Genomic DNA, 11,698 nt, shown 5'->3' with positions numbered 1-11,698 from the left:
TGGCATAGACTTTTCTGGAGTTCTGTTCCAGTTATAATTTTGAATCAGGGATGTGTGTGATGGTTGCAACTGCTACCACACAGCTTGCATGAATGTCAGTCACCCTCCTACACTCACCTTAGCTCTCATTACATTTAATTATTCATTTAGTTGACCTCAAAACCTCCATATTGACATACAGACAGCAAACACATAAAGGATGACACATAGGTTATACACACACACATACACACACACACACACACACACACACACACACACACACACACACAACAGGTGCCCCATCTCAGGAGCTGACAGCCTTCAAAACCCCTTGGGGACTTTTCCAGTTGACTGTGTTGCCATTTGGATTGCATGGTGCCTCAGCAACCTTTCAAAGACTGATGGACCATGCCAGACTTTTGATTTCGCATGTGCATCTTGATGATGGCTGCACAGTGGGGCAGCAGGTAGTGTGCGTGCCTCAGAGCAAGAAGGTCGCCGGTTCGATTCCGGGGTCAGGCCTTTCTGTGTGAAGTTTGCATGTTCTTCCCGTGCGGGAAGTGTGAATGGTTGTTTGTCTGTATATGTTGCTCTGCGATCGGCTGGCGACCAGTCCAGGGCCTCCCGCCCGTTGACAGCCGAGATAGGCTCCGGCCTATCTTGGCCGTTGACAGCCAAGATAGGCTCCGGCCCCCCGCAACCCCGAAGTGGATAAGCGGCATAGAAAATGGATGATATTGTTGTTTACAGCACCACTTGTGAGGAGCACTTGAGGATTCTGAGGCAAGTTCTGGACCTGGGTTTCATCATTGGAGGAGGGTTGATTAAGCCACAAGTGCACAAAGTCCATGCAACTGAATCATGTCACAAACCAGGAAGCAACTGAGATCATTCCGTGGGATGGCTAGCTTCAACCATTGGCTTATACCAGACCAAAGCATTCCAGGACATCCAGCAATCCTTGAGTAAGAGCCCAGTTCTCCATAGTCCGGATTTTGCTGAATGATTTGTCTTGCACACTGATGCATCCCAGAGGGGTATTGGAGCTGTGCTTCTGCGGGGACCACCAGAGGACTGACATCCTGTGGCCTACATCAGTTGCAAGCTACAAGAGGAGGATCAGAGAGGGGAAAAAACTACAGGAGGAATGAAAGAGGAGCAGTGGGAGCAGAACAACATGATTGGAGTTTGGAAGGGCCTTAAAACGACCTCTGGCTACAAGGAACCCAACTTTCAGCCTGTGGGGGAATGAATGTGGGTGGATGATCTTAATATTTTCTTCAAAAGATCTCCACTCCCTCTGTCCAGTTCTTCCTACTACAACTCTCCTTGTCTGCAGCCCCTGTGTACTGCATACAACCCCCTTACATGAGTTTGTCCTTGCAACAATGAAAGAATTAGAGCAAGAAAGGCTACAGGCCAGATTAGTTGGTGACACGGGAGTGGATTGTCACTCTTCTCCTGTCCCATCCCCTTCACACAAAACTGCTCCTGTGAAAGACAGAGTACAAAAATCATTCCTGCCCCATCCCAACCCAGAAAAATCATTCCTGTCCTATTCAGTACTTTTGAATGTGCATCAAGATTTATATTCCATTTGTAATATACAATTGTTTGGTCTACATAGCTTTTAAATCTTAATTTTAAGCACAGAAAGGTGTCTTAAGCATGTATGAGCTTAAGACTGATGCAAATACAATAGCTGCTTGTCTGCACAATATGCTTTAAAAACTGCAACATTTGATGAATTTCTGCAAGCAGATGACGGCTGTTCAATGAACATTTTGAGTTGCTTCACTGACAAAGTCTCCCAGCCTACTGGCTCAAACACCAACCCAGCATCACTGTTCCATATTATGGCTGACAAGATCCATTGTGTTGTTTGATGTTCCACCATGTCTTCCTGAAATTTTGTATTGAATGTGTGAAATATAAGGGTCTGAAGAGGTTTCAGATCCCATAATTAACAGCTAGATCATCCTGAAAATCTCCAAATGTTTTGACATGTTTGTGCTGCTAGTACTGTCGTTGTTGACCTGAATATAATCCTGACTTGAGCCTCACAAGTTTGTGTAAACTGTAGATGCTTATTAGGCTTATTAGTCCATTTTACCTCTACAGACCTGGCACTCTGCATGTTTGGAAAGCTTCATGTAAGTCTCCTGTCCAATAAACATGAACTAATAAATCTGAAAAATAAAAATCCTTTCCAGATATGCAGACATGAAAACGTTATGGTATCAGCTAAAGACGCACATGAATATTCTGAATTAATTAACCAGTTTCAGTGCAGTTTGGGCAAGCTAAAACAAAAAACTATGTAGCATATCAATTGAGGTTAATGAAATCGTGTGAAAATGTTTATGGTCTATATAGGGATGACATACATCAATGCAAAGCTGACAGTGAGAGCAAAAAATCTGAGCAGTGAGAAAGAAACAGAGGATATGACAAAAAGTAAAAGACCAATAGTTTACTCAATAGCACAAATAATTTTTTTGCAAGTTACAAGTTTTCTTTTGAGATGACATTTTTTTTGCCTCAGTGAGTTTTATTCTCTCTCAAATTTTTATTTTTGTTTGATACTGAAGAAGTTTTGTTTGATTATCTTGACACAAATCTGATTCCATAGAGAAGGCGGGGAGTGGGTTTGACACAGCCGAGTCCAATCTTCACTAATCACACCAGCTCCTCGGCTCACCTAAAAACGCAGCTGGTGAGGCCCATGGCAAGTTTCGAGGATGACTGAGCCCTTAAGTCCCTTAATTTGTTCTGTGTGAATTCATAGTGACATCCACGTCGTACAGCCATGTTGTGTAAAACGCAACATGCCACGAAGAATGCACCGTCACTCTGAGGGCTGTATGTTAATGAACCACCTGTCCGGTCCAGACATCTAAAATGCATTTTAAGAACCCCAAATGCACTTTCGATGACTGACCGAGCACTGCTGAAAACACCGTTAAAACCAAGGTGTGTTTGAAGGTGTGATATATGGCGTCATCAACCACGTTTTCAGTGGATAGCCGTTATCACCTAGCAGCCACCCATCCAGAGGGGTGTCCCCCTGAAAGACTGTAGGACTGCTAGAATTCGCCAGGATGAACGAGTCACGTGCCGACCCAGGGAAACTGGCATACACGTTTGTCACCAGGCAATTTGAGTCACAGATCACCAGACATCCCTGTTTCACCTGTGTACATTCAGTCAGATTGAGTGACCATTACACTGAACGCGCTTGCGATGTGGTCAGATACTGATCAAAATATATAAATTTAGGTCTGACTGTATGTGCGGACTCAGATAGTTGTATTGAATCGTTACTTTTGCTAATTATTGATCACAGTGAAATGCCAGGCACTGTGGAAACCTGCCTGTGAGGTATTGGTGACGTGAGCATATGACTCCGCCGGTTTGAAAATCCACTTGCCCAGCGGTGTGACGCTGGCGCACAGAATTGACCAGGTCCGGGGTGACGAGCTTTCAGTGCACTTTTACACCGCTGGCGTGGACCGAGATGGACCAAAAATTCAAATCCGCCGGCTAATTATGCTGACACCTCCCCCTACTGCGCTGCAACTGTCATGTGTCACTCTTGTGCTCTGATTCTCAGCAGTAACCCCTTTTCTCTCTCTCCCTCTGCTCCTAGACTGAGTGCACAGAGGCGGGGCAATCAGCTCGGCAGCAGGGTTGATTTGACTCACCTGTGTCTCATCCTGCAATCAAGCCGGCTACTTAAGCCGGCTCCAAACTTGCCTCTGTGCCAGAGTATTGCTTCTCTCATGTGCCCTGCTCTCGAGCTTAGTTCCTGCCTCACGTCGTTTTGCTCCAGTCTCTATAGATTTTCTTTGTACTTTGTCATTCTCCAGTCTGAGCATTCTCCTGGACGTTTTCTGTTGTTGTAAGTAATTTGTCTTGTGTTTTATTTGACTTTTATTTGCTACTTTTTTCCCTTCAAGGTGATTTTCAGTTGGTTGTCTTCGGATCGAGTGTTTTCTCTTTATGGTGATTTTTTGTTCCTCGGATCGAGTGTTTTCCCTTTATGGTGATTTTTTGTTGTTACTTTTGGAAAATAAACTTGTTCTTTTGTACTCTGCATTTGGGTCCTGGCAAATTCCTTGCACGAACCGTGACAGCAACGCCCTATGACCAGTTAAAGCATGCGGGCCTGTTCCTGTCTTTAGGGCAGATGTTTTGCCGTCAAGGCATTTCATTTTGACAACAGGATGCATTTTTACAAGGAATTAAAAGGCTGGCCCCTCCATTGTGAAATAAAATCAGTCTGAACTGAAAGTGCATCTGCTTACTGCTCTGTGTTTGATGGAAAGCATCCTACAGAGTTGAAACCAAAATGAAGGCATCCTAATCTTCCCCTGACCTTCCCCTTCTCCACTCACCCATGTCAATAATGGCTTTCATGTATCTATCCAAGGTGTTCTCTCACTCTCATTTGCTCCTCTGATCAGATGAGAAAATGAGTCTCACAGTGACATAACAACATTTCAAATGATAATAAAGAATAAAGTTAATGATTAATTAACTTTGTCTCTTTGCTACTGATATTAAATCTGAAGGAGCAAGACCATTGAGTGCCTTGTATTTGCAGTACCTTGAAATAAATTCTATATTTCATGCCAGTGAAGTGATGCAATGATTGGTGTGATGTGGGATATACAGTTGGTATTGGTATGCAGCCTGGCTGCAGCATTTTCCATGAATTTCACTGGTAATTATTGATCCAGTAATGATAACTTTTACTTTTTTCTTTTGATGTTTTTTTAAATTTTGGTAATAATCTGTACTTTTGCTTAAATAGAACTTTAAATCCAGGACTGGCCTCCCCCTAGTTTTCTCTTAATTTGTGTTGGGCCAAATTTAAAGTTTTGTTTGGTTTTCATGCTCTCCAGTGATTACCTGGTCACAAGTGGCCAAGCTTTCAAGGAAACCAAAATATACCCTACCAATGATGTGGCTGCTGCCTCCACTAGTCATCTAACCCTGGCTTTGCAAGTGAGGCATGTGGCAGCCCCACACTGTGCAGTTTGCTGCATACAGATACTGAAACCAGAGTCACAGTGAGAAGCTGTATTATAAGACTGTTATGAAATATGGAACATAATCGAGCTACAATGGCATTTCAAGTTTAGAGTGATTGGAAATCTAATTCCCCCCTTCAGCAAACTATTGGTGAAGACAATCACCAATAAATGAGGGTGCTTTGCTGTATTGATTGGCCCAGTGTAATAAGAAAACAAGGATAAACATGTGCAGCTCATGATTTTTTTCTTAACATTTGTAGCTGCACAGTCTTTTGTGTAGTTCCTCAGTTTCCAGGAGAAACACAGGTCTCAGTTCAGCCCAAACTCATGCACCGATTCCTTACAGTGTGTGAAAAGCCAGAGACATCAGTTGCACACACGCTTCTTAACGTATTGTCTTGATTTGTTTGCAGGTAACAATCACCTGTCTAATTGTCACTTATGCCTAAGATGTTCCTAGTAAATTTATTGTCCCTTGAAGTCAACATTTTAGATACATATTTCAGTGTAAATTTGATGTGATTTGTTTGTTGTTGGTGTATTTTCCTTTTTTTTTTTTTTTTTGCAGATAACTGTCATAGTGTAGCTGCAAGGAGGAGAGGCCCTGGGATTTATCCAAATGGGAACATGACTGTACTCTGTAAGTATGTGGTGTGCCTAATGCAAAATAATATTTAATTAGGATTGACCACTCATGGACATCCTGTAACAGGATTTTGAATGATCTTGACAGATACAAGTGTTCAAAATGTCATGATCTGGTTTGTTTGGTTTTGTTATTCCTGTTTTATATTAAAAGTTTTCTATACATGCCTTCCTGGGTTTCCCCACCCTTGTGATTTTTGATTTGTTTCAATTGTCCCTCATTTGTTTTCACCTGTGTCTCAATCTTCCTTCCAGTGGATTTAAGTTGATGTGTTTCTCTTAGTCTTTGCCAGTTTGTCTTCACACCTCTTGTGTCAAGCATTTCCTACAAAAAAACAAGAACAGACATTCAACAGACACATCTGGCTGAATAGGTGTCTGGTATGTTAACGTAAAACATTAACAGATAATTAGCTACACAATAGCATAAAATAACATACCTGGGAGGCTGAATACACTAAATTAACAAAACAAGCCAGTGAGTCCAACAAGCAAGTTCACCAAGCTCCCGATCTCATTCAACGTCACTGAATCCATTGAAATCTTCAGCCTCGGTGTCGCTCCTGAACAACTCCACCAGCTACAGAGGAAGATGAAGCGCGGTCTCCTCTTCTGCAAGAATGTCGTCAGACTCAGTATCAGTTCCAGTTATTCTGGCCTTTCTGAATCCTGATAGGATGGTTTCGGCTCTCACTGAAGTCCATGCTTTGTCGATCCATCCAAGGACTTGCTGGAAAGTTGCATGGCGCATCCTCCCGGTTGCCAAGAAGCTGTGCTCTCCATCCACCATCCACTCCCCCCACAGGTGACGCAAGGCTGCCTTAAAGCTCTGGTTCACGGAGTTCACAAGTGGCTGGGGTACTTTTGTTAAGCCTCCAGGGATGATGGCAGGTATGGAGTTGCAAGCTTTTATTTTATTTTTGAATTGTGGCGTTATGTGCACTTGCATACTGTCCATCACAAGCAGGGCTTTGCGTATTCATCATTTCTTGATTCATCCACCCTTTCTCATTCACGGCCACGACAACTTTGGAGGGGAGGGATTTGGGTTTTGGCATGGTTTTCCGTGGCAATTTTGATCCATCTCCACAACGTGCCAGCACCAGTTGTCACTGTATTCACACTTTTCTGCCCTTTCTCGACACTTCGGGACTCGTTTCTCCAGCTCTAGCCATCGTGCTTTAAGCCCGCAATTGGCTTTAGTTGTTTTTTTCATTGCAGTAACAGAAACCTCTGCTTTTCACCAGTCCCTCACAAGTTTCTCATTCATTCCAAACTTTCATTCTTCTGCATGGTTACCATTTTTGGCTGCATATTTTACTACAGTCTGTAACCTGCAGTATAGGATGTTCTTTTGGGGGGCATTTTATTTGTGTTCAGTCTTTCTCAGTTTTTTTTTCAGGTAATTTGTGGTGCAGGAGTGGTACAGGTGCAGGCTACAGTTGTCACAAGCCTAGAGCACCCTCACACAGCTGTGTGAGGATGTTCTTTTGGGGGGCATTTTATTTGTGTTCAGTCTTTCTCAGTTGTCTTTTTTTTTAGGTAATTTGTGGTGCAGGAGTGGTACAGGTGCAGCATACAGTTGTCACAAGCCTAGAGCACCCTCACACAGCTGTAGACGGTAATCCATGTCAGTCAGGACAGTTTGGCGTAGTGCAGCAGTAAACTGTGACCTCACCTGACTATAATTCGCAGGACCAGCCAAACTATTAAAAAAATGTACAACTTATAGTCCGGAAAATACGGTAATCAACTTAATAAATGTATTGAACTGCACCAGCTCTGCCTTTCGGTCCGCATTAAGGTTCAATCCCTTGTTCGTCCGTGACACAGTTGCGACAAAAAATGTATTATGGATCCTGTTTGTGGACTTCAACTTGGCATTAAACATAATCAACCCAGAGGTCTTCTACTCCAATCTCACCCAGCTCACTGTTCCAGCCCTCAGTGAATGACAAACTTCCTGACTTCCTCCGAAGGATGTCTGCTCCCCACTGCTCTTCTCCCTCTATATCACTGACTGCATTTCAGGACACTATAGGTCATTGGCTTCCTTGAAATGGTGATGAGTCTGCATACAAATGGTTAGGTTGAACAGCTGGCCTTCTGGTGCAGTCATAATAGACCAGGAGCTTAACATGCTTAGAACTGTGAAGAGAGTGAAACAGTGGGCCTCGGGAGGAGCTCTGCTACATTGCCCCCCATCACCATGCTCAACAACACTGTCTCCTATGCAAACCTTCAGGTTTCTGGGATACACAATCTCCCAGGACCTGAAGTGGACATATAATATCAACACAGTCACCAAAAGGCCCTGGAGAGGATGTACCCCCTTACGAAAGCTCGAGAAGCTCAACCTGCCTCAACAGTTTCTGGTGTAATCCAACACTATGATATCCATCACTGTCTGGTTCGGACCATCAAACAGAACAGGAACAAACTACGATAGACTGGATATAAATCACTGGTGCCAACCTTCCCTCCATTCAGAACTTATACATCTCCAGAGTCAGGAAACAAGCAGGAAACACTGCAGACCCATCACACCCTGGACACAAACTGCTCCATTTTCTCTCCCCTGGTAGATACTACAGAGCACTGTACTCCACAAGACACAACAGCTTCTTCATCAGCATCAGTCATATAGTAACAATAGCCTTAGAACACTGAAACATCCTCCTACAAATTGTAAATAATAAACGTACAGTTGAAAATGCACAGAATTTTTAACACGTACACTGTTTGAATGAGAATCAGGTTTTGATGGTAGCTGGGTTTCAGACATTGTGTCTTTATCTGGGGCACACAAGCTCCCCAGGACTGTGTGATCACCCCCCTTCTATTCATGCCGAACACTCATGATGGGAAGCCCCAACAAGGAGAGAACTCTGCTGTAAAGTTTGTGGACACCACCACCATCACCATCGGGAGATCATGAAAATCATAAAGCTTGTTTGTGCAGAGTGGTGCACAGTAAGCAAGCTAGTGCTCAATGTCAGCAACATGAGCAAACATTGGATTATATAAGAATACCTGATAACACTGGGTGTAAATGCAAGAGGATGTGATCAGATGACATTATCCAGATGTAGACTTAATGTTCATATTATGTCAAAACAAGGCCTTGAAATATATCATGTATATAGCAGTTATTACATAGATTCATTGTAGGCTATGTTTTGTAAGAATTCTGTTTGGATTGAAACAGACATTTGCTGTATATTTGTGAAGGCCCATTTATACCCTCCGGATCCGGACGAAATCCGTCCGTCCGTCCCACACGTTGCCTCCGTAGGGGGCCTTCATACCTCCGTCCGTTTTCAGTGTTTTGTCAGTGTGTCCTCTAGGGGGCAATGTCGAGTCGTAAATTACAGAGCCATTGTCATGGCAGCCGATGCCTTGTCAACGCTTCTGTCAGCATATACCGGCATCAGTAATGGCGTCAGTAGAGGAGGTTATCATAATGACGGTACTGAGAAATAGGGAAAAAAGAAAAAATCAGAGGTCTGCGAGGCGGTGGCATGTAAGGCCACTGAATGAAGAACTCACTCGTGTTGCCCATGCGGGAAATGAATGAAGAAAGGCATTTCTCCTACTTTCGGATGTCCGCCGCAACTTTCTACCAGTTGGTTCACCGGTTCTCTTCTTCGTCGGTTTTTAGTTTGACTCATTTTGCTCATTTTGACTCTACACTGCCCCCATTTGAGTGTAAAAGTCCTGTTAGCAAGGTTGATACCAGAACTATTTTGGGTACATCCACCATCATAGGTGGCACCAAGGAGGGGCTTGCCGGTGCTTCAGCTCCCCTAGTGTTAACATAGCACCCCCATAGCACCCCGATGAAATCCAATAAAAAAATCATTAAACAAAGTATATTTTTATGACATTTTATCTCATGTGCTTTTTTATCATGTGCTGTCAGGGGTCTCAGCACTAAACCCAAAGCACAGATCTTTTTTAGATCAGAGGTGCTTATTGACTATGGCACAGAATTATGACATCACTGAAGATAACTTAAATGCAGAGTTGCATCAAGCCCGACGTCTTCTCGAAAGAAAATCACAACAGGGACACTCCGTTAACACAACTTTGGAACTTTGAACACTCATGGCACCATACAAGGACGCGTTTATGGACTTGTACAAACTCCTCTGTATATCCCTGACATTACATGAACGATCTTTCTCCTGTCTCCGCCGTTTGAAAACCTATCTGAGGAGCAGTAGCAGAGATGCTCATAGCAGTAACCTTGGACTTTTGGCTATTAATATTCAATTCAATTCAATTCAACTCAATTCAGTTCAGTTCAGTTCAGTTCAGTTCAGTTCAGTTCAATTCAATTCAATTCAATTCAATTTAATATATCATTAAAAGGGCACGAGCCCTGAACGTCGACAAGATCATCGATGCATTTGCCCTCAGCCATAACAACCATCGCATAGTCCTCCCATGATACTGTATGTCAGATGGGAAGTGTTTTTTTTAATTTCCCATGGTGATGGGTTGCTGTTTTGATCTGCTCTTTGCAAGTATGTTATGTATTGTGTCTGCATTTTGGGTTTTTGTCTCTCATGGCACGATGGTTTTAAACATTATTTGATGAGTACATATGGATGTTTCCACTTTCATGCAGTTCTCATTTGAGATAGTTACCTAATTAGTGTGTCAATAGTAATCATGTCACACAGACCTGTTTGTGACACCGGAAGGAGACACCGGGGGAGACACACGAGAGATTGCACTTCAATAAAAAAAATTATGTAATTGCAATCCCATTGTTTCTCGATTGTTTCTCAAAACCTTTGGCTTTTGAATTAAGTGAATGTCAGACAGTGGCATAATAATACAGTTCTGGAATACTTGCAAAACTATATTAACGTTGTGTAGTTACTACTGTTTATATGTGTGCTTGTGCACATACTGTATTTCTAGGAGCACCCCCAGTCAATGTTGGAGCACACCCATAGCACCTGCAATCAAATTGCTCTGGTGCCGCCCCTGTCCACCATTGCACAAAATGTCCTCATATAAATAAAAGGACATTATGGTGCATGCTCAGGCATCAAACAAAGGAGTCAATGGTGCACACTCAACTCAAAAACTCAGCAATAGTACAAGGAGTACCATAGATTGAGTTTTCTGTTCTGTTCTGTTTTGTTTTTAGTTAACTAAAACTTAGGGCTCTATTTTCAACTCCACCGCCAGCGCACCGCAGGCGCAGCACAAAGTCAGGTCCGCTGCGCCGATGGGGCATGGCGGCGCAGACTTTGGTATTTTCGTGAGCTGCGCTGCCGGCGCATCTCCACCTCCTTCTCATTTCAGTCCCACGAAGCGGCGCAACTCGGAAAGAGGGAGGGGGGAAGGCGTGGAGTGGGTTTGGCACAGCCGAGTCAAATCTTCACCAATCACAGCAGCTCCTCCCCTCACCTTTAAGAACACCGCTGGCGAGGTGCATGGCAAGTTTCCAGGAGACTGACGTCACTCATGTCTCCTGACATCCGTTTGTATTACTTTGCACACCCGTTTGTATATACTGTTTATTTTTTCTCAGTATATATATATTGTTTTATATGATGTTCTATATTTTGTGGTATATTTTGTTTATATATATATATTTTGTTTTTATATTTGCTTTTTATGTATATAGTTCTCTCTATTTTCTTTCTTTTCTAATTTTTTTCTAATTCTATTCTTGTAAGGAGCACTGCAACAAAAACAATTTCCCCTCGGGGATAAATAAAGGATTTCTGATTCTCATTCTGATGTCTAAGTATGAGGTCCTTAGATGGTAAATCCTCCTCCTCCTCATCCTCCTCAAAGCAATGATGTACTCCATCTTTGTAGATAACGTTAAGCATTACAATGATAACATTTGTATTTAGAATGAAATGACGTGGGTAATAGCGGACAACGATCATCACTTACGTTTTTTCATGTGTCTGTCTCTCTCTGTCTCTCGAGTGCTCTGAGATAGATGCAGTATATGTGCTCTGTAGGATGCCACGGCTGTTTCTGGTTAGCACAGCGACATT

The sequence above is a fragment of the Chaetodon trifascialis genome, chromosome 22 (assembly GCF_039877785.1).
Source record: "Chaetodon trifascialis isolate fChaTrf1 chromosome 22, fChaTrf1.hap1, whole genome shotgun sequence".
In the NCBI taxonomy this organism is placed as follows: domain Eukaryota; kingdom Metazoa; phylum Chordata; class Actinopteri; order Chaetodontiformes; family Chaetodontidae; genus Chaetodon; species Chaetodon trifascialis.
Note: the sequence above shows the minus strand (reverse complement) of the source record.